General features: G+C 43.9%; 1 protein-coding gene across 3 annotated transcripts in view; it reads right to left on the bottom strand.

The window, feature by feature from the left end:
* CALN1 (calneuron 1) overlaps positions 1-25,281 on the bottom strand; it is a 279,008-nt gene that overhangs the window by 161,330 nt on the left and 92,397 nt on the right. Inside the window, exon 1 of one of the 3 annotated variants that reach the window (XM_005283447.5) lies at positions 18,351-18,960. The exons of the other annotated variants lie outside the window; for them this stretch is intronic. The gene's annotated coding sequence lies outside the window, so the exon portion shown is untranslated. Of the gene's footprint in view, positions 1-18,350; positions 18,961-25,281 lie in introns of those variants that run through there. 3 annotated transcript variants of the gene reach the window in all.

The raw sequence follows: 25,281 nt of genomic DNA, 5'->3' as shown, positions 1-25,281 counted from the left end.
GGGGTCGCTTTTTGTCATATTTGCTTGTGGATTGTTGCATGATCAGTCTGAGCAAAATCCTCCTATCGCAAGCAGGGTCACAGAGGGTGGTGGAAACACGATGACTCTTTGGCAAGAGGTAAGAACGACACTGCACATGGCATTGCCTAAATGAGACACAGCTGGACTATGTGTACACAAGGGAGATGTTAAGATAGCCTGTGGGTCCATGATTACACTAATCTAAGCAGCCTCAAACCTTAGCAGTGGTCCCGTGCAGCGGAAGTCCTTTATTAACTATGGACGGGTTTCAGGACTGGCTATGTCTGCAAACTGGGAAAAGGAGTGTACTCCGTTCTCCCTGCTCCAAGATAGCCCCCCACCATCAAGAGGATTTACTCCAGCTTTGTGTGAGGCAGGTGGATTTCACCCTGTGTACCTCCTTGTCCTGACCTTACATAAGTTGCATTACACTTTCGGAAGCATTAGAGGAGCACAACACCTTGAGGGACAAAATACCTGTGTAGGCCTGACCCTGCCAGACCTCAAACCACACAGTACTTCAATGGGAGTTTTTGCTCGAGTTAGGTCTGCAAGACAAGTCCCTCTCTCATTTGTATTCACACTGCTGCACTAAATGTTTTATGTCTTTTTGAGGAAGGCCCTTTGTGGTAGAAATATTGACCTTTTCCTCTTCGTCTGCAATAAAGAGAAAATGACTCTGTCTTAATGAGTCTGAGCACTTAATTAATGGTAGTTTAAAGACACAGCCTTGGTGGTTCACTGCTCAGGCAGGAACTCTTGAAAGAGACTATGCCTTAAAGGAAAAGAAACGGCAAGGCATTGTGGAACCCTTTCACAGGGGGAAGCAACCAGGTGCAGCAAGGGGCTGGCATTGCCCGGCACTCTTCAGAGCAGCCAGGCTGGCAGCATTACTAGCCTAGAGACATTCCTGCTCTCAGGAGACCTCACAGTGCTACCCAGCCCAACCCTTGCTCAATTGAGAGCGGGTGGCACCCAGCATCCTCTCACACTTGGCATGTGACCAGAGTCCCCATTGCTGAATTTGTAGCCATGTCAACATGTTTCTCATTAACTCATTAGGTGGGAAACGGGACACAGCACTTTCTTCTGCCCTTTTACAGAGACAGCATAAGAAAGAATCCAGAGTTCTGTCCTGCAGGAAGCCGCCTCTGTAGCTGATGCATCAAATACCCAGTCACCACCAAGGGTACTCTCCCTTCCATCTGGAGGGTTTCCACCTGTGAAGCAGCTGCAGAATGCTGACCCATCCTTTGCCTGGCTGAGCTCACAGCTGGAACGGACAGCAAAGAAGAAAGGGGGTGTTCCTGTGGAGGATCCACCCCACTTCATAATGCTAGTGACTGTGGCTGGGAGAATGGGTTTTACCCCACCCGCCTGATCTCCAATTCTGAAGCCCACTGTGACGCTTTTCAGGGCACCCAGGGCTGAGACTCACCTCCCTGCCACCTGCCTCCATTGTGAGGGAGTCTTACCAGTGTCAGCTGGGTGTTAACTCCCTAACACAACCAGCCTGTCAGGTACTCAAGAACTCTCCTCTGAGCTACACTAGCCCTGCCTTTGCCCTGACAATAGATGCTCCCAGCCCCTGGGTCCCTACAAAATGTCCTCCTATGGTGTCCAGCACCTGATCACTGGATAATCATAGAAATCCCAGATCCTCTGCTCACAAAGGAATAGTGTATCCCAGCTTACCCATTTTACCTTAGCCCACCATGCCTGCACCACACACAGCACTTAAATCTGTATTACCATGACTGAGCTCAAGAAAGACGAGAGATTCAAATAGAAACCAGTGCGAGTGATGGAAACAAATGTCTACGTACAAAACAAAATCATAAAACGTGAACTAGGGCTTACAGATATTACACATACACATGCATTTCCATTACATGCGTCTGACGAAGTGGGTATTCGCCCACGAAAGCTTATGCTCCAATACATCTGTTAGTCTTTAAGGTGCCACAGGACTCTTTGTTGCTTTTCACATATTAATAGTTACCTTTCCTAGCCAACAGAGCAGATTCTCACCTGCAAGTACAGCCTTTTCCAGTGTTTTCTAGTCGCAAGGAGACAGGACCCAGTCTTTCATGAAGCACCCCCTCCTCAGTGAGTGTCTTTCTCCATCCTGTGATATACTGAATCAGTCTTTTGTCTTTATTCCCCAACAGGATGCGTCCCTCACTGTCCTATCATTCCTTTTCACTTCCAGATAGTTTCAATGTTTATAGTTTGTCCTTGATGGTTTTCCACTGACTTTTCTGGGTTAGTGCACTGAGCAATACATTACGTAGCCAGTTAGCCAGGGAGTGGTGACAACTTCCTGCCACCTGAATGGGCCAACACTGAGCTATATGATTCCCTGCTGACTAACTTTTACTCCATGACCATACGGGCATAATTTTCCATATAGTTACATTATTCCTTAAATATGACCCTACACACATCTTGCCATGGTTATGAGTATCGATAAGATACAAGCTTTCAGTAGAGACCTCACATGCTACCTTTTATGGAATAATACTATGAAAGTGGTGTATCGGGGTAGTGAGTTTATCAGGTCTGATACAGGAATTGCTTGTTAAGAACCTTGAGTCCTTTGCCAGTTGGCACCAGTCAGTCTCTGTGTGACACCCTCTCCCAACAACGTCAACACAGCCTAGAAGGGGGAAGTCCACCTCAAACTACCAGCAACAAATAAAGGCTGAAGAGAGCAGCTGTTGGTATGTTTTTCACATGATGTAACTATTTTGCATAGTTCAAGACAGACTGACTCTCATTTAGGGACTGCAACACTGGTAAAGCTGGATGAATACTACAGCAGGTTGAAAATCTTCCACTGCAACTGGTTTTTGAAAGAAAATTGAATTTTCAATCGCAAAAAGAGTCTGTTTCCATGGAAAAGATGGAGTTTTCATTATTTAAAAAAAAAAATCTCCCAAACCCCAAAAATGTTATTTGGAAATGTTGCCGTGATGCCTCAGGGAGTTGCTGGTTTGGGGGAACCAGGTCACCAGTCAGACTACATTTCTCACCAGGCGTGACAGCAGCATTTTCAAATATATTTGTTAGGGTTTGGGTACAAATACATTTGAGGACAAATGTAAGGTGCTCCTGCACAATTCATCAACAGGAAAACAAAGCGAATTTCACTGAATAAATTATTTACTACTAATTATTCAGTCAACTGGTGTTTTGGTGTCAGGAGTCTTTTTAGCTCAGTGTTTCTCAATGAACGGTCCCTGGACCAGTGCTGGTCCCTGTGATCTCCCTGACACAGTTTAGAAAGGCAGCAAACTGGTCCCTGGTATCAGAAGGTTGAGAAACATTGCTGTAGCTTACATTCTTCTTCGGCTCCTATGTTTAAAAAAAAGAGTTTCAGACATTACTGAAAATTCATCTGATTGTTAAACTGGAAACTTTCTTTTAACTAGAAATTAAGTGCACTTGAGGCCTTCACTGCAGGATTAGGATAATTTAAGTGGCTCTGGCCAATAGATTGCTCAAATTTACCCTGAAACTATACTGGCAGATATGTGATGGCTACCAAAATATGCAACATTTTTATTAAATTCTTCATTATGTCCAGCAATATATGATTGCCAGTGATTGCCTCAAGTACCTTCCACATGAAGATGTGCAAGCAAAGAATAGATTTTATAAGAAAGAAAGAAAGAAAGAAAGAAAGAAAGAAAGAAAGAAAGAAAGAAAGAAAGAAAGAAAGAAAGAAAGAAAGAAAGAAAGAAAGAAAGAAAGAAAGAAAGAAAGAAAGAAAGATCACAAAATGATTAGATTGTAGGGAAACAAATGTATGAGCCATAAAGCACCCTCAGGTCCTGTTATAAGCCCCTTTTGCAAAGATTCACCAAATTAAGTAGTGGGGCTGGGTTGAACAAAATTGGAGGAAGGGTCAAGTACAGTAACTGAGGCAAATAAGAGAGAGATCTCTGGCACTTTACCCATCTCCCACGGCGTTGAAAGATTGCTGATACAGTCTTAGGTATCTATATGAATCAGGCTAATAACTGAGCTTCTAACTTGGCCCAGAAGAAAGATCAGAATAAAACACAGATAGGTAGTTGTGCTTCAACAGGACATATCTTGAATAATTTCACCCTCCATCTTCTGAGCACGTCAGCCAGGCGAGACAGTTGTCTTTCCAAATATTCCTCATGGTCTTCCTCATTCTGCCCTAGTTGCTGCAGGTTTAACAGACACATCACACCATGGAAGAGGCAGTAACTAGAGAGCCATCTTTAGCCATGCCCTCCCTTCATCTGAGCAACTGTTCTGGAGTTAATCCACATCTCTCCCACTGTAGCCAATATATTTAATGGGAGTCAGCAACTTGTTGCATACATGTGCTTTTGGCAACACCCCTCCATTAGTCAGAGTATTAATTGACCTTGTGCATTAGTACTTGGATTTGCTGTTGCTGACTGTGTATTTTTTCTTTTTGCATGTCTCCTATTGGGCATAGAGTTGGCTCTCCTTACATTTCAATACTAGATCCAGCAGCAAAGAACTTGGAAGGACCCAAAAAGTCTCAGTACAGCAACAGAAAATATATTTGGCGCATTAACAGGCATATCAGGAGTGCCTGATTGACTCTTCTAACAGCGTGCCAGATTGTAGGACCCTGCATAGGAATGCAGAGGTCTTCTTTTTAATCACCCAAACCTCAAGTGTATAAAGATAAACAAGAATTATAGCTCACTTATGCTGGCAGGTGGATCTTGTTATAGCGCCAAACAGGCTATAAGAGAATTTGGGGATCTCTGGAGCAGAGGGAAATAAGGTCTGGGATAGAGGAGGTCTGACCGGAAAAGCTGTAAGAATAGACAATCTTAGGGAGAAAACCTAGAATGAAGTTTATATTTTTGCTGCTATTTAAGTTATCAACAAAGCCAAGATGCCAGGAAGGAGTGGAGGGGGTAAGTTGGAGTTATATATAACTGTGTATATATTATGAGCAGCAAAGGGTGGGAACTTTGCCTGCTTACAGCCCTTCTTAATAGCTCATGGATCACAAGGCAACCCAGTGGGAAAGGCAATACTGAAATAACAACAAGAAATGCTTATTACACTGTGTTGTGTTTGCATCATAAATGTTTGCGAGAGGCTGTTACACAATCATCACTTTTGTAACAAGTAGCAAGACATGCTCTGAGCTGAACAGCCGACATGCAGTGAACTTGCACTTTACAAGGTCACAGGACAAAATATCAAAGAGATTACAGATCTTTGAACCCTAGGCTGCACAAATGGATTTCCCGGCTACATTGGTACGGACAACGCAATCTGTTCATTCAATTTTTTTTTTAATTATTTTTTTTTTTTATTAAGAGCCAAATTTCCATGGACTGCAATGCAAACTCATTATGCATACTGGGAGCGCAGAATAGCCCATGTGTTCTCTGATAGAATTTTTCCCCACTTGTGAACATGTAAGTACAAATCTGAATCTCCAAGTATTAGTTAACAGATGTTATAACCAGTGCATATGCAGTTTACTACAGGAGACTCTGACATAATTAATACTGGGTTCGTACTGGACCAAGGGTGTATGAACTGAAAACCACACACACACACCCTTGTAATATGCTGGTTAAATGCTATGTCCCCTTCTAGTGGGTGATCTAGCTAAAGGAGAAGAGACTGTTAGAGCTATCTGCTAAGACCCCAGCCTTGCAAACATAGGTACTCCCGCAGATTTCAATGAGACTACTCACATGAGTAAAGTTAAGTGTTAAGCATTTGCAGGATTGGGGCCTGTGGTGGGGCGGCTGCCCCACGCCCGGAGAGGGTGGGCTGCGGCAGGCCCGGGCGCCTGCGTAGACGCGCAGCCGATCAGAGAAGGGCTTACTGGGAGCCAATCAGAGGATAGATTGGAGCCAGCCAATCAGGGGCCAGCTCAGTTATATAAAAGACTGCTCAGGGCGAGAGCAGTCAGTCTGTCCCAGGCCTTCAGAGGGGAAGGTCTGTCTCCAGAGCTGGGAGGCCAGCACCATGGACAGCGCAGTGCAGGCCAGCCTTAGAGAGCGGGAGAAGGTTCTACTCCGTAGCCTGCTAGGCGGCAGATCTGGAAGGAAAAGGCCTAGGGGGGAGAAGGGCCGTTGGGGAAGTGGTCCAGAGGAGTAGTCAGAGGAGGAAGGAGAAGGAGGACAGCAAGGCTGTTGCTAGAGGGCCTCTGGACCGGGACTCAGAGTAGTGGGTGGGCCTGAGTCCCTCCCCTTTCCCCCTTTTTGTTCCCTTTGGCCATACGCTCAGCCATAGGCCGCAGGGAGCGGCCAGCCGGAACCACGCCCGATCCTGGACTGTAGGGATCGGACTTAAAGGTGTGAGACTGTTGATCACCCCTCCCCCCCAGAAGGGGGTGCGAACGGACCGAAGGACACTGTCGGAGGGCAGTGTTCCAGAAGGAGGACCCTGTGCGTTGGGAGCAACGCGAGTCCGCACGCCAACCAAAGGCGAGACGACAGGCGGGACGCCACCAGAAGAGGGCGCCCTACTGGATCGAACCAATTCCCTGAGACGACCAGTAGGAGGTGCCGCAGCAGCGAGTCCCAACCCTGTCCCAGGGCCTAAGGGAGTAAATCCTTTAACTCTAGATTCACAGACTCGAAGGTCAGAAGGGACCATCATGATCATCTAGTCTCACCTCCTGCACATCGCAGGCCACAGAACCTCACCCACCCCGTCCTGTAACAGACCCATAACCTCTGGCTGAGTTACTGACATACTCAAATTATGGAAAAAAACAGGGTTTCTGACCTGATGGGAATTCCTTCCTGACCCCAAATATGGCAATCAGTTGGACCCCGAGCATGTGAGCAAGACCTATCAACTAGACATCTGGGAAAGGATTCTCGGTAGTAACTCGGAGCCCTCCCCTTCTAGTTCCCATCAAGTAGTAAAAGCCTGTGCTTTTAGGTCTTGATCCAATGCTTATTGAAGTCAGTGTGTAATGGATCAAACTTTTAATAATGAAGGTTGAACATTAAATCCCTGCTGATGACCCATGGTGGGTTAGGGGTCACTACAAATTTCAGATTATTTTTGACAGTTAAGGGTATAACCTGGGAAGCAGTTTAGTTCTTTGAAATGAAGGAAACAAAACCTGAGCAATTAGCATGATGGGTGCAGTGTCACAAAGCCATTTCATTAGCTAGGAGCTTCCAGGTTGTTGACAAGTATAAAGGTATGGTTACCTCAAATGCTGCTAGTGCTGGATTTTCCCCTCCTCCAGAAAACTTGACAATTAAAACGGTAGCGAAGGTCACTTTAAAAGGCACCATGCTGATAAACACAGAAGTTTCAGCAATGCCAAGATTCTTGTGAGTTCTGAACAGTAGAAAGGAAAACTTGAGTATAAAATATATAAACCCCTTTCTAAACACTGAAAATACTGAAATATGGTGGGAAAGTCTTAAGCCACGTTATTATGTTAAGTTTAAAAATAACAAAAAGAGGGAGTAGGAACTAGACTGATCCTCAGCTTAAATCTAAATCATCTTTAAGACTCAGATCCATCCTACTCTCCTCTTAGTCCCCAACAGCTCAACTATATTTAATTCTTCCATGCTGCCCTCCGTTAGTCCCCCTCGCTCTTCCTCCCTTCCTGTAGCCATCCAGCAATCCCCTCGCTTGCTTACCCTCCCACAGCCCTGCACTAGTTCCTTTGCTTCCTTTTCACTATCCCTTCATCATTTTTCAATAGCGTCACGTTCCCACTCTGCAATTCAGATGGTCAAAAACTCCCACCAAAACTATTTTTCAGTTATATGACATTTTTTGCAAAAAGTGTCTGCTTTCCATGGAAAATTTTGACTTTCCATCAAAACCCCAAATGCCTGAAAATCCAGGTTCGGAAATGCAGCTGTGTTATCTATGAGCATTATCATTTCCATTCCCTCTATGGGCTGGGTTCCCCAGTGGGACTACATCTCCCATGATATAATGTGATGGCTCAGCAAGAAGGGAGACACTGGAGCAGCATGGGAGATGTAGTCTGGCCTGGGGTCCCAGCTCATATAGGAGAATGGGAGCATGAAGTAACTGAACTACAAACCCCAGAAGGGATCACAGCAGCATTTCCAAATAGAAATTTTTATCTTGGAATATCTTTCAGCAGAAAATTTTGGGGGAGGGGGGTGGCTGAAAATTTTTAGTTTTTCACCAAAAAAAATTGAAATTTTCTATGGAAAACAAACAAAAATGTATTTTGTGTGTGGGGTGGGAGGGTGGTATTTTTGTAAAAATTTGCCACAGGAAAAACACCTTTTTCCAACCCTCTCTAGTCTCAGCCTGTCTGCTGGGCCCTGGGGATTGTTTCTTCCAAGTATGGCTTGCAGTGCACTCTGGGATGCCTCCATCCAAATAAGTTTTAGAGTGTGAGAAATTTCAGTGAAGTCCAGGGTCCTAAAAAAATTAAGTGTTGGCCTCTACAGTGGGATTGGAAGCATGGACTACTGGAAATGTATGAGTAGAAAAGAAGAAGGAGGAGACATAGTTGCTAAGTGTACAGAAAAGAGAGAGAAAAATTATTTGAGGGTGGCAGAAAATGCCTTATAGTGAGAGACAAACAGCTCGATCTCTTTAGCTTGTAAAAAAGAAGATTGGAAAGTGACTTGATTACAGCATATCTGTACCTTCATAGGGAGAAAATACCAGGTAGTAAAGAACTCTTTAATCTTGCAGAGAACCAAAGGTTGAAAACTGAAGCCAGCCTAATTCAAATAAGAAATGGGGCACAAATCTTTAACAGTAAGGGTCATTAAGCGGTGGATTCTCTGTCTCTTGTTGTCTTAAAATCAAGACTGGATGCCTTTCTGGAAGATATTCTTCAGCCAGACTCAAGTTATTGGGCTCAATACAGGGGTAACTGGGTTGAATTTAATGGCTGGAATTATTCAGGTGATCAGACTACAACTTTGTCTACACCTCACAGAAAAACCCATGGCTGCCCCATGTAGCCGACCCAGGCTTGCGTGGCTTAGGATGTGGGGCTGTTTCATTGCTGTGTAGACCCTCCCACATCTCACAGCATCCTAGAGCCCAGGCCCCAGCCCGGAATTCTACCCAGCAATGCAACAGTCCCGCAGCCTGAGCCCCACAGGCCAGCCACGGGTTTTTCTTCGCTCTGTAGACATACCATAAGTGACCTAATGCTCTCTTCTGGTCTTAAACTCTATGAATCTATGAAGATACCACACCTATTAACGCAGTATAAATGCCCAGGTCAGAACATCTACTATGAAAGGACTTCAATGTTATACTGTGTGTTTACTTAGAATCATAGAATATCAAGGTTGGAAGGGACCTCAGGAGGTCATCTAGTCCAACCCCCTGCTCAAAGCAGGACCAATCCCCAGACAGATTTTTGCCCCCGATCCCTAAATGGCCCCCTTCAGGGCCATTTAGGGATCGGGGGCAAAAACAGCACTCTAAGGATCTTTACTGAACTCACAACCCTGGGTTTAGCAGGCCAATGCTCAAACCACTAAGCTATCCCTCCCCCTTGGGATACTTGCACCTATCCCAAGCATTATCTCATCGCTGTCTCCCATTCTGGCTCTCTTTAGACTCTGCCCAAAGCAGGTTACCCTGCTAATGAATGATGATGCCAGCAGAGATCTCGCTGAATCCATGCCCAGCAATTACTTACTGTTTTCCCCTTTATTGACATGCAGTGGTAGTCATCGCTGTTTCTCTTTCCTCTCATCTAGCAATCAGCAATTTCCCCCTCACCAGCAGAGCACTTGGTGTACGGGGAACTGAACAAAGTCAACAGCGATAATGTCTAAGTGAACAAATGAGGCCATCAAAGGTCACCAGTGCAATAGAGTCTTCGCACTATCCTCTTTGTTTGTTCAACACCCTTATGCCAGCAAGCAACCAAGGATCTTTACTGTTAAGTCCAAAAAATCTGAGATCTGTCTCTTTCTGAAGTAATTTATCTCACTTTTTTTGCCCATGCAGAGCTCATTGAAGAATCAGGGCCTAGAAAAAGGGTAGCATGTCGACACAATAAGATGATACAGAACTAATTGACAACATGGAATAAGAAGGTTGTTATTAGCAGTAAGAAAAAACTATATTTCAAAGATTTTCCTAAGAGAACATCAAAGTAGCAAGGAAATGTCACTTGTGCATCTTTAAGTCTCCAATTATACATTTGTACATCTTCTCTTAATCTGTTTAAAGACCTTGTCTTTCACTGATAACAGAGGATATGGCTGTTGTGGGTTTGTTTATCACAAGTGTTGTAAGGATTCTTTTCCCAAGCATGTTTTAGTTCATTTTCCCATGTCCCATTGCCTTCATTTCAAACAGTTATAGCAGAGCTGAAGAAATGAATTCAAAGCATTCCCTATCTGCACTATAGTATACTGAACAAAAAGCCTCAAATTAAAAAAATATATATATACACAAGTTACTATTCATAATAGACTGAACATATCATAGCTGAGTAATAATAAATGGAAATACATCAATAATGAAGAATTTTTACAACAGATTTAACAAAACAACATGTCATTACAAATAGCCTCAGGGTTGATTGGGTATTGTTGTAAAGTGCCAAAACATTTAATTTTAATAATGGGACAATTAATTACTCCAGCAAATATTCTGAATTAATTACTCTAGTGATATTCATCACCTCCCTTCCTGAAAGGAAGCTATTGGACAGCTTGCATGATTTCAGTTCTAAAAGCAACAGCAGGTAACTCTTACTGAAGTTGTCTAGATGTTATGGTAATTGGGGGCCATGCAAATATCATAAATGAGATAGAAAGTAGTCAAACAGGGGAGGAAATTATAAAATTCGAATAACTAGAGATGAAATGTGATACAAAATTCAAATGCAGATCTAAGTTTCAAAGTCATGGGGCGTTAGGATCTAGGCTTTTGGTTGAGTACATTGTAGAGAAAGTGGCCAGTCCTTAAATTAGGGTGTAGGTGAAGACTTCCAAAGTCCCAGATTGATCAGACCAGGACATTTGACATAGGTTATATTCAATAGCAACACTTTTCCAAAATTATACGGCTATTTATTATTACAGGAGATCTTGCAGATGCGTTAACAGGGTGCTTTCAGACTAGGATATGCAGAGGATTCTCAAACATTAATATTATATTTTTTACACCACTATCTAAGGTTGTCATAATGTCCACCCAAAGGAAAAGAGCTAAGTACTGCCTGTCCATCTGTGGCATTTATATGTAACACCAGTTACCATAGTACCTAAGTACCACTGAGCAGGTTAAGGGGAAGAATCTATATTTAGGTTTTGATTGTACAATGAACTCTGCATGGGTACAGGGGTTTGCTGGCATGGAGAAGATTTCAGGATTAATGCCTATGGCCCCAGTTCAGCAAAGCACTGAAGCAAGCGCTGCAGTTCCATTGAAGTCAATAGGATTTATGCATTTAATACCCAATTCAACAACGTACTTAAGTACATGCTTAAGTCCTACTGATTTCAATCAGACTACAGCACTTGCATAAGTGCTTTGTTGAATCAGGGCCTAAAAGCATAAGTGATAATTATGGGATAATCAGACTCCATAGTAAAGTGCTAAAATTCTTTAGAAATTATGCAATTCTTTCCTCTCAGGGTACTGGTCTTTGGAAGATTGTCACAAAGCTGTCCCGAGATTTTGAAATGATAATTTCCTGCTGAAGCATAGTGTTTAGCTCTTTGGATGGCCAAATTACAGGATTCTTATTTTTATTCAGTATTTATTTGAAGGAAATGTACAAGAGAGAAGTCTGATGCTGGCAGTGCTTTAAACCTGCTGGTGCTCCGTAAACAAGTTAGCTCCAGAGAGATTTTCATGTCGCTTCTTGAACTATAAAAAGAGTCACTGAGACTGAATAATTGAAAACAGTTATGTAGACTTCATTTCGTTGTTTTTCCTGGGCTTAACTCTGCTTTCTTGCTCATAATTGTAATACTTAGCAGGGTCAATTAACTATTTGGAATCTCATTTACATAACAGTTGACATGTTGACAATGCTTCAGAGTAGATTATTGCCCTGGAGGATATCATACTATGCAGAAAAAACTAATATGAAAGAAGGCATTTCTCTTAAATTACAGTTTTTAGACGGAGACAAAACAGAATATGTAAGATCAAGGAATTCTATAAAATGAGGCAATGTGTATCAACATACACATCAATCTGACATTTTTATAGCATCGTTCATCTAGATAGCTTTCTGAAGCATTTGGGGAGCTAACAAACTCATTGTACAAGGCCTGGTCCTTCAAATACATACTCGCAGAAGCACATGCTTACCCACATGCTGCCATCGTTACTGAAGTCAATGGCAAAACGCCAATTAACTTAAATGCGAGAGATTGTGCCCATTAGTTGTCCTGAATTGAAGTCAACGGAAACATTTGCATGAACAAGAATTAGTTACCTTAGTAAGGTTTTGTAAGACTAGGCAGTCATTTAAAAGTGCTCATCAAGTCTATATGACAGTTTAAAGGCCCCAACCCTGCCAACAAAGAAACATGGGCAAAAGCTCATTGACTTGAAAAAGTTTCAGTACAGGCATAAAGATCCACCCTCACAGCATCCTACTGACTTAGTCCCATTGACCGCAATGAGATTCTGACCACAGTGATCCCTTTGCACGATTAGGGCCATGGGCAGGAAATGAAGACAAAATTAAATACACTATACAATTGTTTCCATGTCTAGGTGGAATTTAGGTCAGAATGTAATGACCTGAATTGGATTTTGGCCAGGATACTAAGGACATCATATCACTCAACTGTCCCTCATTTAAAGGAACATCATTCATCATAGTCCCAAAGTTACTACATTTCAAACAGACCTATTGTCCCGCTCCCTCTTATTGCTGAAAGCAACCGATTAGCAAGGGATCATTAAGCGAGGTGACGACAAAGTTATGTACACCAAAGAAGTGGATCCCAAGATACTTTGAGTGTTTTGCATGAATACTTTTTTTGCATGCACACGCCACACACAGTGACCCACATTTTTTGATGTTGAGGGGAATGGCCCTCCTTAATCTTGTAAAAAATACCGTGGGATCCTTAATGACCATAAGGGATCACATCTTCTGTTTCGGCCTGACCTGAAAGATAGAGAGCCAGATTATCTGAATTACATCTGTGAAAATCTGGAGCCACTCCATTGTATGAGTGCCCTCAAATACCCAGGGGAGGCAGAGAGACAGAGAGTTTAAATCAGAGGCTGGCCCAGCACCACCACCAACACAATACTCCTTAACACCACACTGGAGCATTGGTGAACTCCTGGCTCAGAGAGAAGCGTAACAACTACTAAATCACCAACTCTATGTCCTGGAACATCTCAGTGCTCCTTGGAGGTTTCCCATTTATGCGGATAGGATCATAGCACAAAGTGATATGGCTGCAGGCAACAAATGACATGAATCCTAAACGTCAGATCCAGACTAAATAGTCCTGTCACTTGTTATGAAAAGGGGAGATATGCTGTGCATGTACTACAGCCATGAGACCAGGCTTAATGACAGTATGCAGATGTTTAAGATTTTCTTTTATGATGCTGTAAAAAGGTATGTACAACTATGCCCACAAAGAGTTCATAAACAGAGATTAAGTTCAGCGAATGAAAGGGCAGTTTTAAAACCACCTCATTATTTCTATACATACTCCTGGACTTCGGGTTCATAAGACTAAATCCACAATGTGATTTTGATTACTGTTGTTTAGTGTCTTTATTCTAAACCACATTTTAATCCTGTAAGCCTTTTAGCAAAGCAGGATGCATTTAATTATAAGTAATAATGTAAAGTGGAGTTCTTCTATTGCATCCCATTAACGATAATCCAAGTCCTGTTACATAATAGCCTGTGTTTTCTACAGTTTCTTGCTTACAGCTTAGAGCACAAAGTCAAATTCACAGATGCAAAGTATAATCAGCGGGTATCTACCTTCAGAAAGTCAGTCTATAGATATCAGCTCCTCCAGTTAATAGCCCAGCTAAGTACATTTTATTGTACTGCTTACTATATAAAACAGACTTGATATTATTTATAATATCCATACAATAATTGCTTTAGTTGCCAGAACCCAATCCCACTGAATAAAACAAACATTCTAAAAGACATTCCACAATCCCATGATATATTAAAAGAGTTCCCATTTTCTTTTGTATCTATTAACATATTTTGTCAGCCACATTTCATGCTGACTCAATGATGTTGTGTGTGCAGAAATTGGCTAAAATGATGCACACTAGCATTGCTAACGCAAACAATTTTTACAGAGGCATTATTTTTTCAATTTATAAATCATTGTTGAAGATTAAACCTGAATACTAACTAGGTGCTGTTATCTTGCCACTCGTTAAGCAATGTTTCATCTGCCTTACCAGTTAGATCATTTTGGGGTGGAGGGAGGAAGGATTTTGCCGTGCATTACAATTTAGAGGGGAAGGTTTTTTGGAGACTGGATTAGAAGCAGAGGATCAGCCATTGAAATGTATTTGGACTGGGTTTGCATTGGTTCTGTTGAGGTAAAGGCTGGAACAAGTGGCTACAGCAGTGTGTATGTGCATGCACATATATAAACATGTGTGTGTGTGTGTATATATATATATACACACACATACACACACACACACACACACATAAAACCATCTCCCATAGATAAGATGCATAATCCTGAACCACATTCTGATTGGACAAAGACTGCATGATGTTAAAGTGTGTTACGGGGGAGAGAGAGAGAGAGAGAGAGATGATAACTTTGCCTTGTGTAATATGAGATAGAGGGGTAAAACTGAATTCTGCATAAAAATAAGGTTTGAATATACAACTAGAATCTTTAACAGAATACAATTTTTGCAGTGTAAGTTTAGGCCAGAGATTCCATAATACATGTAGTTTCTATAAAGCCCTGCACTATAATGTAATTCATCAGCATGAAGAAGCATACTTTATTATGAGCCTTCTTCTTGCACTACTGAAATTAATACGGGGCTGTCAGTCACAACCAGGCTGGGTCACACATGAAGTCTCATGCAGGATGCATACTCAGCACCTTGCAAGACAGAGCTCACCCTAATCTAATCTTGCAGTCCTTACTGCAAGTGGGTATTTTGCATGAGGAAAATCTGGCCCACATGTACCATCATCCAGATCCACGTACAGTGTGGTTTGAATTTTTCCTTGACTTACACCCCATGCTACCTCACTGATGTCAGGACAGATTTGGCTCAGTAGGTGCAGTGCATATGCCAAGGAAAAGAGTACAGGATCTAGAATAAGACAGAAAACTTGACTAGGGGTAAATCTGTCACATCAAAGCTTCTCCTGCCACACATATGAGGTAATAAAAAGTTTCCTGCAATAAATAAACAAACTTTCACAGAAATACCATAACGTAAAACAGCTGGGACAGGCTTTCTAAAATGAAAACTTTCAGGGTGCTCACCTGGTGGAATTTATATTCCAAGTGGCCAGTATAACTTAAATGTAGAACTTCCATTGGTTATTGAATGAGACTGGAACAGTAAATTATTTCAAGTCAAGGAAGCTTACATCCGCATTAATTCAAAGTAAAAGCATAGCCAATGTGACCTAAACATTATCCCTGCAATGAAAGGCTCATTACTAAACAATATGGGGGAGGGAGGACTAGAGAGACTTTTATTTGCACTAAGACATCATATATATGTGATCTAATCACAGATAATTGCTTAGATGGTTCTTTTGGACTTAAAACGAAGTGTCATTTTGATGTCAGCCACCTACATGATGTAAGCAACCTAGTCAATCAAATCCATAACCAATCACATCCAGTGCATCTGCTTTACAGCAAAACAGAGAAATCCCATTTCCAATTACATTAGGAGTTTTTTTAATAGTCCGATAAACACAATAAATATAATGTGGCTTGTTTCCTCTTTTAAATACATATATATCAGGGGTTCTCAAACTGGGGGTCGTGACCCCTCAGGGGGTCGCGAGGTTATTACATGGCAGGGAGGGTCGCGAGCTGTCAGCCTCCACCCCCAAACCCCGCTTCACCTCCAGCATTTATAATAGTGTTAAATATTTAAAAATGTGTTTAAGGGGGGTGACACTCAGAGGCTTGCTGTGTGAAAGGGGTCACCAATACAAAAGTTTGAGGACCACTGATATATATAGATAATATCGATATAAATCATTTAGACCAATGATAACGTGGACAGCTGTTTCCACAATGGATCGAATTCTACTATCGTTTTCTCATTGAGGCAGTCAGTATCATTACGAATTTCAAAAGAGAAATGACCATCACCACAATAAAATCCTGCACTGCGCACAATTAAGAATTGAAACACTATGCAGCTAATACTAAGAAAAATGCAGCTTCAACATGCTGGAAAATGTTAGCAGAAACTTCTTTGAATAGCTTATCGGTGTCAGCTGAAATGGTATTATACAGCCTTAAGACCTCAGAAAGCAAGAAAGCTAAGAGGGAGGCTTTCTTAAATGTATTCCTTTTGCTCTTTTAGTAGATAAATGAGGATGCAAACACTACAAATCATCTTTCAGTGATTGAAATTATATTTAAAATCCAATGAACCAATGTGTGTTTGAATACATAAAACCTATTAATACACCTGTGCATACGCCAGGTAGGACCATCACCTTTTCATTACTGCCATTAAAATTAGTTGACATTATGGGCCAAATTCATCCATGGTGTGAATTCACTGACTTCCCTGACTTCAATGGACTAATTTGGACCTGGGTGTTCAAATGGAGGGGAAATCATAGTTCTTCGTTTTCTGAGTCTCTCTGTAAATCTACTTATACCTACCTACAGAGTTGTGTATTACACAGCTACCCAACAATCGTGTATCTTCTTTCTTGGGCCCGGGGGGTGTTTGGAAAATACACTAGAACACTAGTGGGATGCTGTTAAATGAGAACTTGTGAACCTCTCTGTCTCTTGTGAGAGTGTGCGCGCCCACCCCCAAATCTATATCCCATATGGATGCACACAACACTCAAAGCAGATGCAGGTCTGTGTTACTGATTGTTATTGAAAATAATGGGAGTGATCGAAAATGGGCATCCACAGAGAAAGGGAGCAATAATGTGTGCTCGGAAAAAGAGAGAGAATGTGTGTACCCCAATGGGTACGTTTCGCAGTTGCTATAAATACAAAACCAGTGTATTAAAATATAGATAGGTAGGAGCGATCTCTCTGTCTGTCTACACACAGCTTCCGTCGCCCTGTGGCACAGCTGTAGCCCTTTAACGGCGTTAAGCTCAGCGCAGCCTCCTCATGCCCACCTGCGGCACTGACCTACCGCCTTTCTCCTCTCCTCCCCCAGGGACGACTCAACAGCTACGTTAAGTTGCCCGGGGGAAGAACAAGAGAGCTGAGCTGGCGCTCCGGCCCCGGGCTGCCCCCTCCCCCGGGGGGTTGGAGCTGCTCGGGGCTTGCTTGGGATGCGGTGGCCTTGGTGCGCAAGGTCCCCCGACACGGTGCAAGTTCAAAGCATCGCCTCCCCCGGGGTCTGGGACCTGCGCCTCCCGCCAGGCAGCCAACATGTTAGCCACGCTGCGACTTGCCCGCTGTGTCACCGGCCTCGCCTCAGCCCTGCCGCCCCCCCCCCCCCCCTTCTGCTGCTTCCATCCCGGGGGAGGGAGAGGGGGGGATATTCAGCTCAACCCTCTGTCGAGACTCTTGGAGGGGAGCAGTGCATCCAACACTAGCTGGAGGAGACCCCAACAGCCAAGGCTGGACGCCCCCCCCCTCCCTTTAAACCGCCAGGTGCAAAATCCTCCAGCCTGCAACCTCTCTGCGCCTAATGAACCGGCTGCCAATCGGTCCGGGTCCCCCAGGGCGAGCCCACTGTCCAGCAGCAGATGGGAATGGTTAACAGAATATGGGGATAGGTATATTCTATAGACCCCCCCCCCCCCCATGCACACACTATTGTGTGTACACACACATGCATGCACACACCACTCTTCCTTGCAGAGAAAGGTCTTTGCTGAGTCTACACCACGCACAGTCCTGTGACCATCCCCACCACACTAATCGAAGCAAACGATGGTCAGAAACCAGCACACAGCTGCACAATCAACACACCAGCCGCTCTCGGCAGGTTCAGAGGGTTTTTCCCCCCTCACACACACAGAGACTTCCTCCCCCCGATCCCTTCTTTCCATGTAATAAAACCCTTACCCCCGGGCTGGCTAGTCGCGACCATTCCCCTCGCCCGCCCGGGCGGCTGGCGGGAGGTTGCAGAAGAGGAGGGGGACCGCGCCCCGGGCTCTGCCTCTCCGCTGTACTCACCTTTCAAGCAGGCGCCTCCGCCGCTACAGGTTTTCTCCCCTGGCTCTCTCTGCCCCCCTCCAGGTCGCTGCTGGCCGGGGGCGCGTTGGTGGTTTATTTTTCTCCGCCCAAGACGAGCAATCTCCGGTCACACACAAAGTGGGTAGAAAACATGCAGCCCCCGAGGCACCCGGTGGCTTTCGCGGGGTCCCAGCGGCTCCCCTGTTCTTGGGGTGCATGGGACGGGGGGAGGGACAGAGGAGTGAGACTTTGTATCAATCTCCGGCAGTGGGACAGGTGCGCCCCGGGGCCGTCAGTGCTCCATCTCCCCAGGCCGGGCTCCCTTTAAACTCCATGCAGCAGCTGCCTGCCCCCCCGGTGCCTCCAGCAGCCCATGGCGAAGTTACAGCGCCTGCCTCTCCCCGGCTTGGCTCCTCGCGGCTTGGGAAACACCCCCCATCCACCTCCTCGGGATCAGGAACCTGGACTCGGCTGGCTCCGGTTTGTCTTGCCCCGCTCTGCGGCCAGGCAGCGGAGAAGCGCCTGGCCTCGGTGCACACAGACCCAGGCAGCTAGCTACAGCTTCCTCCCCTCCGAATGAGAAGCTGCCCACGTAAAACTCCTGCACACTGGAGCCGTTTCATATTGGACACCTTGCGCCAGGGCCCTCGGTAACTCTTTCCTCACCAGGAGGTGAGGCGCAGTCATGCAGATCTGCGGCTCCTGGCTTGGGCAGCAGCGGGGGGCACAGAGAGGCTGGGTTGAGGGAGTAGGGGGAGAGAGGGTGACAGGCAGAGAGGAGAGGGGCCTGGGAGCAGAGCTACAGAGAATAAAGGGAGTGGGGGACAGAGGGTGAAAGAGGAAAGTCAACGGGAATAGGAGGGCTGAGGGGCAGATTAACAGAGGGTGAGGCAGAGAGAGGAGGACTGAGGGGCACATTGAGAGAGGAGAGCTGAGAGGAGGTAGGGGCAAAGAGAGAGCCCGAGGGAGGGAAAGTGAAAGAGATGAGGATTAAGGGGAGAAAGACAAACCACCCAGCCCTGAGCAGCATCCCAGGAGAAAGGAGAAAAAAAATGTGGAGACCCCAAGAGAGAAAAAGAGAGAGAGTGTCCCCTTGAGGGAGACTCGAGGATGTAGAAAACTCCCAGGGAGATACCAAAGGGGATAGACTCACAGTGCTTCTCAAACTGTGGGTCGGGATCCCAAAGCGGGTCCCAACCTCATTTTAATGGGGTTGCCAGGGCCAGCATTAGATTCCAAAGCCCAAGGGCTTCAGCCCGTGATGGCCGGGCTGGGACTTGGGCTCCGGCCCCATCTCACCCCAGAGCAGTGGGTCTTGTACTCCAGCTCTGCCCCCCGAGCAAGGTCATGTAGTCATTTTTGTTGTCAGAAAGTGGTCATGGTGCAATGAAGTTTGAGAACTGCTTGGATAGAGAGTCCAGGGGACTGGGGAAGGAAGGAGAGGAGATATGAGAGGGAAGTAAATTAGCATAGGCAGTAAGGGTTGCAGCTAGGGGAGGAAGTGACTCTGAGTGAGATAGCTGGAGGAAGATATTTATAGCCAGTCTTATGCTACCACTTTTCACCAATCCTCTAATTGGCTAGCAGCACAATCCACTAAACACAGTTTAAGGCCCATATTTGAAGAATTAATTCAAAGATCCTCCCACCTTGCAGGATCCCAGAGCCATGGGAATTCTACACAGCAATGGAACAGCCTCGCAGCCTGAGCCTGTGAGTGTGAATCAGCTGGCATGGGCTAGCCGCAGGTGTCTAGTTTCTGTGTCAACATACCCTGTGAGAGCTCAAGTTCCTACATGTTGTATATTTCACTATGGGATATTAACTAGACATTATCTTAGATATTTATATGGCTCCCTTTACCATAGTATCTGAGCAACGCACAATCTTTAATCTATTTATTCTCACAGAACCCATGTCAGGTAGGTATTATCCCCATTTTAAAGATGGGGAACAGAAGCACAGAGACTCGGTGACTTGACCAATGTCACATAGGAAGTCTGTGGAAGAGCAGGAATTGAACCCAGGTGTTCTGAGTCCAAGACCAGCACTCAAACCACTAAATCATCTTCCCTGTCTTTAGACCAAAGACTATCTCAACACACGGGACACAGGCAAAGCGAAACACAGTGCATATTACTAATGTGTCTCAATTCTAGACACCCAAGTGCCAAATAATTTTGTTTCTGACCTACTATGAAAACCCACAATCCTTCAGAATAGCTCACAAAAGACATGTTTGATGGGCTGACGTAAGTGAGTGTAGAATCAGACACCAGCATTTTTATAAACAAAACAAAAGAAAAGGCATAACTAAACACTGCCACAAGTCTCCTGAATGAACAGGTATGTGTTTCAACAAAGACCTAGCAGTTACACCCTTACTTCTTGACAATATGCAGTGCTCTCTCTGTGTTTATATACAGAGATATTGATGAGGGCAAAAGAGGAAAGATGTTGCCAAATGATCATAAATCACCGTTCCTACCAGGCAGTCAGCCCTCTGAAGTGGTTCCAAATTCTCTAAAGTTCTAGGGCACATTCATGCAGGGATAGAATATCAAGGCTACCTTTTCTGCATCTCGCGGTTTATTGAGCATCACTTTAAGCTGAAGAGTTATGGCTTCCAGACAATTTAGATCAGCCAGAAGATACCACTGAGTTTTATGTCTTTTTAACCATGATATCTGGGATTAGTAGGGTTTCTTTTCTCTCCCGTCTCTCCTTTCTTTACTCACACAGGGAAGGGCGCTCTCTCCATGTCTGAAAAGCACTGACATGGTCACTCTAATGTGACTGAGTAGCGGTTTCTCTTTCGTTTTCTTCACCATGAAAGGCGTTCTATAAGGTAGCTCCATCCTCATGGGAATGCATGCATATGGCTTGCTTGGCAAAGCCAGCCATTCTTTACATGCCTGGGGCCTGACCCTGAACCAATATCACTCAGAACTCCCACTGAGTAAGCAGTACCCAAGGAACAAAGGATCCGGGTGCCATAATGTGATGAAATTAAACTAAAGACTCTTTAGGCTGATATCTGGAGAAATGTTCTAACCGGCAGAACTGGGGCATAGTCTCCAATGGAAGCCCACTGTTTGAGCCAACTAGAAGTGTGTGCATAGTATTCAGGAAACGACCTGGAGAGTTTCCAGCAGCTACTAAAACACTTTGACAATCACATTAATATTAAGCAAAGACTGTGTGGCCTCATGGATCACGTGTCATCTTTCTATTTCAAGGGTATTTAATTCATAGCCTGTTAGTGTTGTATGTTTCCAGTGTAAAAATCTTTCCTATCTGCTGCCTCTCTCTCCAAACTAGTGAATCACTATGTTACCAACACTTAGGGCTAGATGGGGCCTTTAAAGCACAGTGAATAAGAGCAGAAGTTCAAGGAAGGGATCCTGCCTTTCCATGCTCCTCACGTGCTCCAGCGAGCTAGTTAACCCTGACCAGTTGCAGATTATTGCCCCCTGAGCCAAATCAGTTGCATTGACCAATGCATTGGAAGGGTGGAGCCAAAGGTCTTCTGTGCTCTGCCCACTCCTCACCCCCGGAAGGCAGGGATATTGGGTGCATGTTACTTACATGCACCTGGGCCCCTGGTCTGGAGAGGCCATGCAGGAGCACGGGGATTCTCTTACTCCTTCCTACATCGCCATAAGGGTACATAGGCCAGACTACAATCCGGCACTGCATTATCTTCATTATATAGAACACATATCCATGTCCAACGAAAACACTTCAATTGCTGATCCGTGAACATAACTCCCGCTGGTGTCAACGGGAATGGAGTTGATAGCACATAGGCCACCTATGTTTTCATTACGTTTTGCACCAGGGTAGGGTTGGAATTCCTTGCTTTTTCATTCTTTTGCTTTTCCTTTTTTCTTTGGTTAACTCTTAAAGGGATCAAGCCTGATTTGCTTATATGTTACCCCATCAATTTTAAGAGCACTACTGGAATGAGTAAAGCAAGCAGGGTTTGGCCCATTATAGTTCTAATCAATTTATAAGAACTTAATTCCCTCTTTAGGTTTATTTTTCTCCCCATAAATTCCCAAAGATAGTAACCAAATCCCTGTCATCCAGTAGCAAAAGCATCTGCCTTGTGGTTTGAAAATAGTAATTTGAAAATGATTGGCGTTCTAGATTTATTTTTTAAATTGTTCACGGACCAGATTCTGATCTCCGCTACACCTGCATAAATCCAAAGTAACCCCAGTTACTCTGGATTTACATCCACAAAATTGAGATCAGAATCCGGTTCTCCCTCTCTTTTACTCCACATCCTTTAAAATATATTACTGATTGTGTAAAACCTTGTGTTTTATAAGAATAAATATAAATTACCAATTTTGTTCCTACATGTGGACACAAATGCTAGCTCTTCATGGCACAAGCACATGGAAATGTGTATTTTTCATTAAGGGATGAAAATTTCAGAAATCACAAGTATGTCATCTGCATTATGTTTCTGCAAATAATGCAGAGGGAGACAATATAATACCAACGTGACAAAGTAATACAGTGAAAAATTATTAAAGACAGAGCAAGTTGTTGTCGCAGGCCTAGCTGCCTGCTGGTAATTGGTGATAGTTGTCACTGAGGCATCGCTCTACTAACAAGTGCATCATGGTTTGATGTAACTTGTCATAAACATGCTTCAGATCAGGCAAAACAATTAATCAAACATTGGGTATCACCCAGTTCAGAGGAGACGGCTCAGTAAGCCCATGACTGGAGTGGTGTTTTTTTCTTTTTTATCTATGCATCAGCTTTTTGAGCTGCTCTTTCTGCGGTAAAAGCACAGACCAAGCAACACCGTGGATACATAGCTATGAGCTATCATTTAACAAGTGACCACCACTACTAGGAACATACCAGCTGCATTGGCCACACCAGATTAGATCATTGGTCAACCTGCAGCAGAACAAGGGAGAGGTCAAGAGGCAATCAATCCAAGCCAATGTAAAATTTTAGAAAGGGCTGACATTTTAAAATATCTCCCCATTATTAGAATCATAGAATATCACGGTTGGAAGGGATCTCAGGAGGTCATCTAGTCCAACCTCCTGCTCAAAGCTGGACCAATCCCCAGACAGACTTTTACCCCAAACGCCCCCCTCAAGGATTGAACTCACAACCCTGGGTTTAGCAGGCCAATGCTCAAACCACTGAGCTATCCCTCCCCCATAGTTATGTAATAATTTTATACACCCATCACATCAAATCATACAGATCTTTAAAATGGCCAATCTTCCATTGCAATCAGTAGAAGTTTTGCTCAATTGAGGAAATCAAAACTGGAAAAGATCTATTAGGTCCATCTAAACTATCAACCTTCCAGTGCAGAATTGTTCCCCACAATATACTATGTGTTCTTGTCCTCTGTCCACTCTAGTTTTTAATGTCCCAAGAAGTGTAGGTTCAAAAATTCCTTTGGGACAGTTCACTAATACTTCATACCCTAATAGGTCTCACAACTAGAACACGTTTTCTGACTTTTCTTTTTGCTTAATTTCATCCCATTATTCCTAATTAAACCCCTGTGTACCATCCCAAACAATTGCTACCCAGCCTGGATATTTATACCCTTCTAACAATGGTTAATTATTCCAGAGGCAAATTGTTCTGAAACTTTTTCCTTTATTTCATTTCTCTATTGGATGATTTATTTTGAAGTTTAATGGGCAATTTTTAGAGCTAAAATTAGCTCTCAAATTTAATAATTAGTGAGTAGATTCTGCTTGAGGATTTATGATCCTTCTGTGCAGTGCTTATTGTGTTTGCCAACTCATGTAATTGATGTGGATTGATTAGGTATTTGCAATGGGGCAGAAGAGGAACCACATGGAAGATCGTTGGTAGTTTAGGAAGCAAAACAGTTAACAGTGCTTGTTTTGTGGGAAGAGAGAGAAGGCAGTTCTGCCCCAGCTTTTTAATAACCCAGTGTTGTTGCCCTCGTTCACACTGAATAGTACCTTCTTCCACAAAGAGGATTGATTTTGATTACTCACAGAACAAGGTGCAACTCAGCACAAGTAAGCGTTGCAGCATCAGGCCTAAATTATCCAACTGTCGCATTGCTTAGAATAGTTGTAGACGGCAGAGGAGATGCTTACTAGAAAAGGGCCTGAGCTGCAAAACTTCTAGCAGATCCACTTCTCCTGGTCGCATGCCCCAGGATCGTATGGGTTTAATCTCACTTAATCAATTGCCTTCCATTGCAGAGGCCTCGGGGTGTACCTCGGTGCATCCTATTTTCTGCCTGTGGCACCCAATAGTTTAGTCTCCCGTTGGTTGCAATACCTTGGTCTAATTTCAATTGTTGGGTTTGGTGTGCGAATGCTAGATGCTGTTGGTGTCCTGTGATACACTGGGGATTAGATTAGATGATCTAGGTCCCTTCTGGCCTTAAATTCTATGACTCTCTGATTCTAGCTCCATCCCCTCCATGTGCTTGGTTCCAAAGTTTCAGTTCAGCCCATTAGAGAGACTGGGCTGGCTATAAAGATCAGATCTAGGCTTAGCTTTGGCACCCGACCACCCCTTCCCACTGTCTGAAAGTCCAGGGTTTTGATTCAGGCTTACCTACTAGTGCTAGCTACGGCTTCAGTATTGTAATAGGTTGCCACCCAGAGCGTGGCTCGTTGCAGGATGGGAGCCTTAGAAATCAGTTTGATTTTGCAGGTCCCGTTAGTAAACTCTTTCGACCCGGACAATAAAACAAGAATGCCTTTTAATTACAAAATAAACCTGTAGGTAACTGTGACAACACCCACAAAAATCTGCTCACTACCAATTGCAACTCCAAACACTTGTGACTTAGAGAGGGTGAGGAAAACATAGCATGAGGACCAATGTAAATGTAGATCTTTCATTTCAAGAAGTAGCCTCAACTTCCAACAATACCATGCAAGGTCTTGAG

Source organism: Chrysemys picta, chromosome 19, assembly GCF_011386835.1.
Source record: "Chrysemys picta bellii isolate R12L10 chromosome 19, ASM1138683v2, whole genome shotgun sequence".
NCBI classification, from domain to species: Eukaryota; Metazoa; Chordata; order Testudines; family Emydidae; genus Chrysemys; species Chrysemys picta.
Note: the sequence above shows the minus strand (reverse complement) of the source record. Positions and strands in the feature narration are given on the sequence as shown.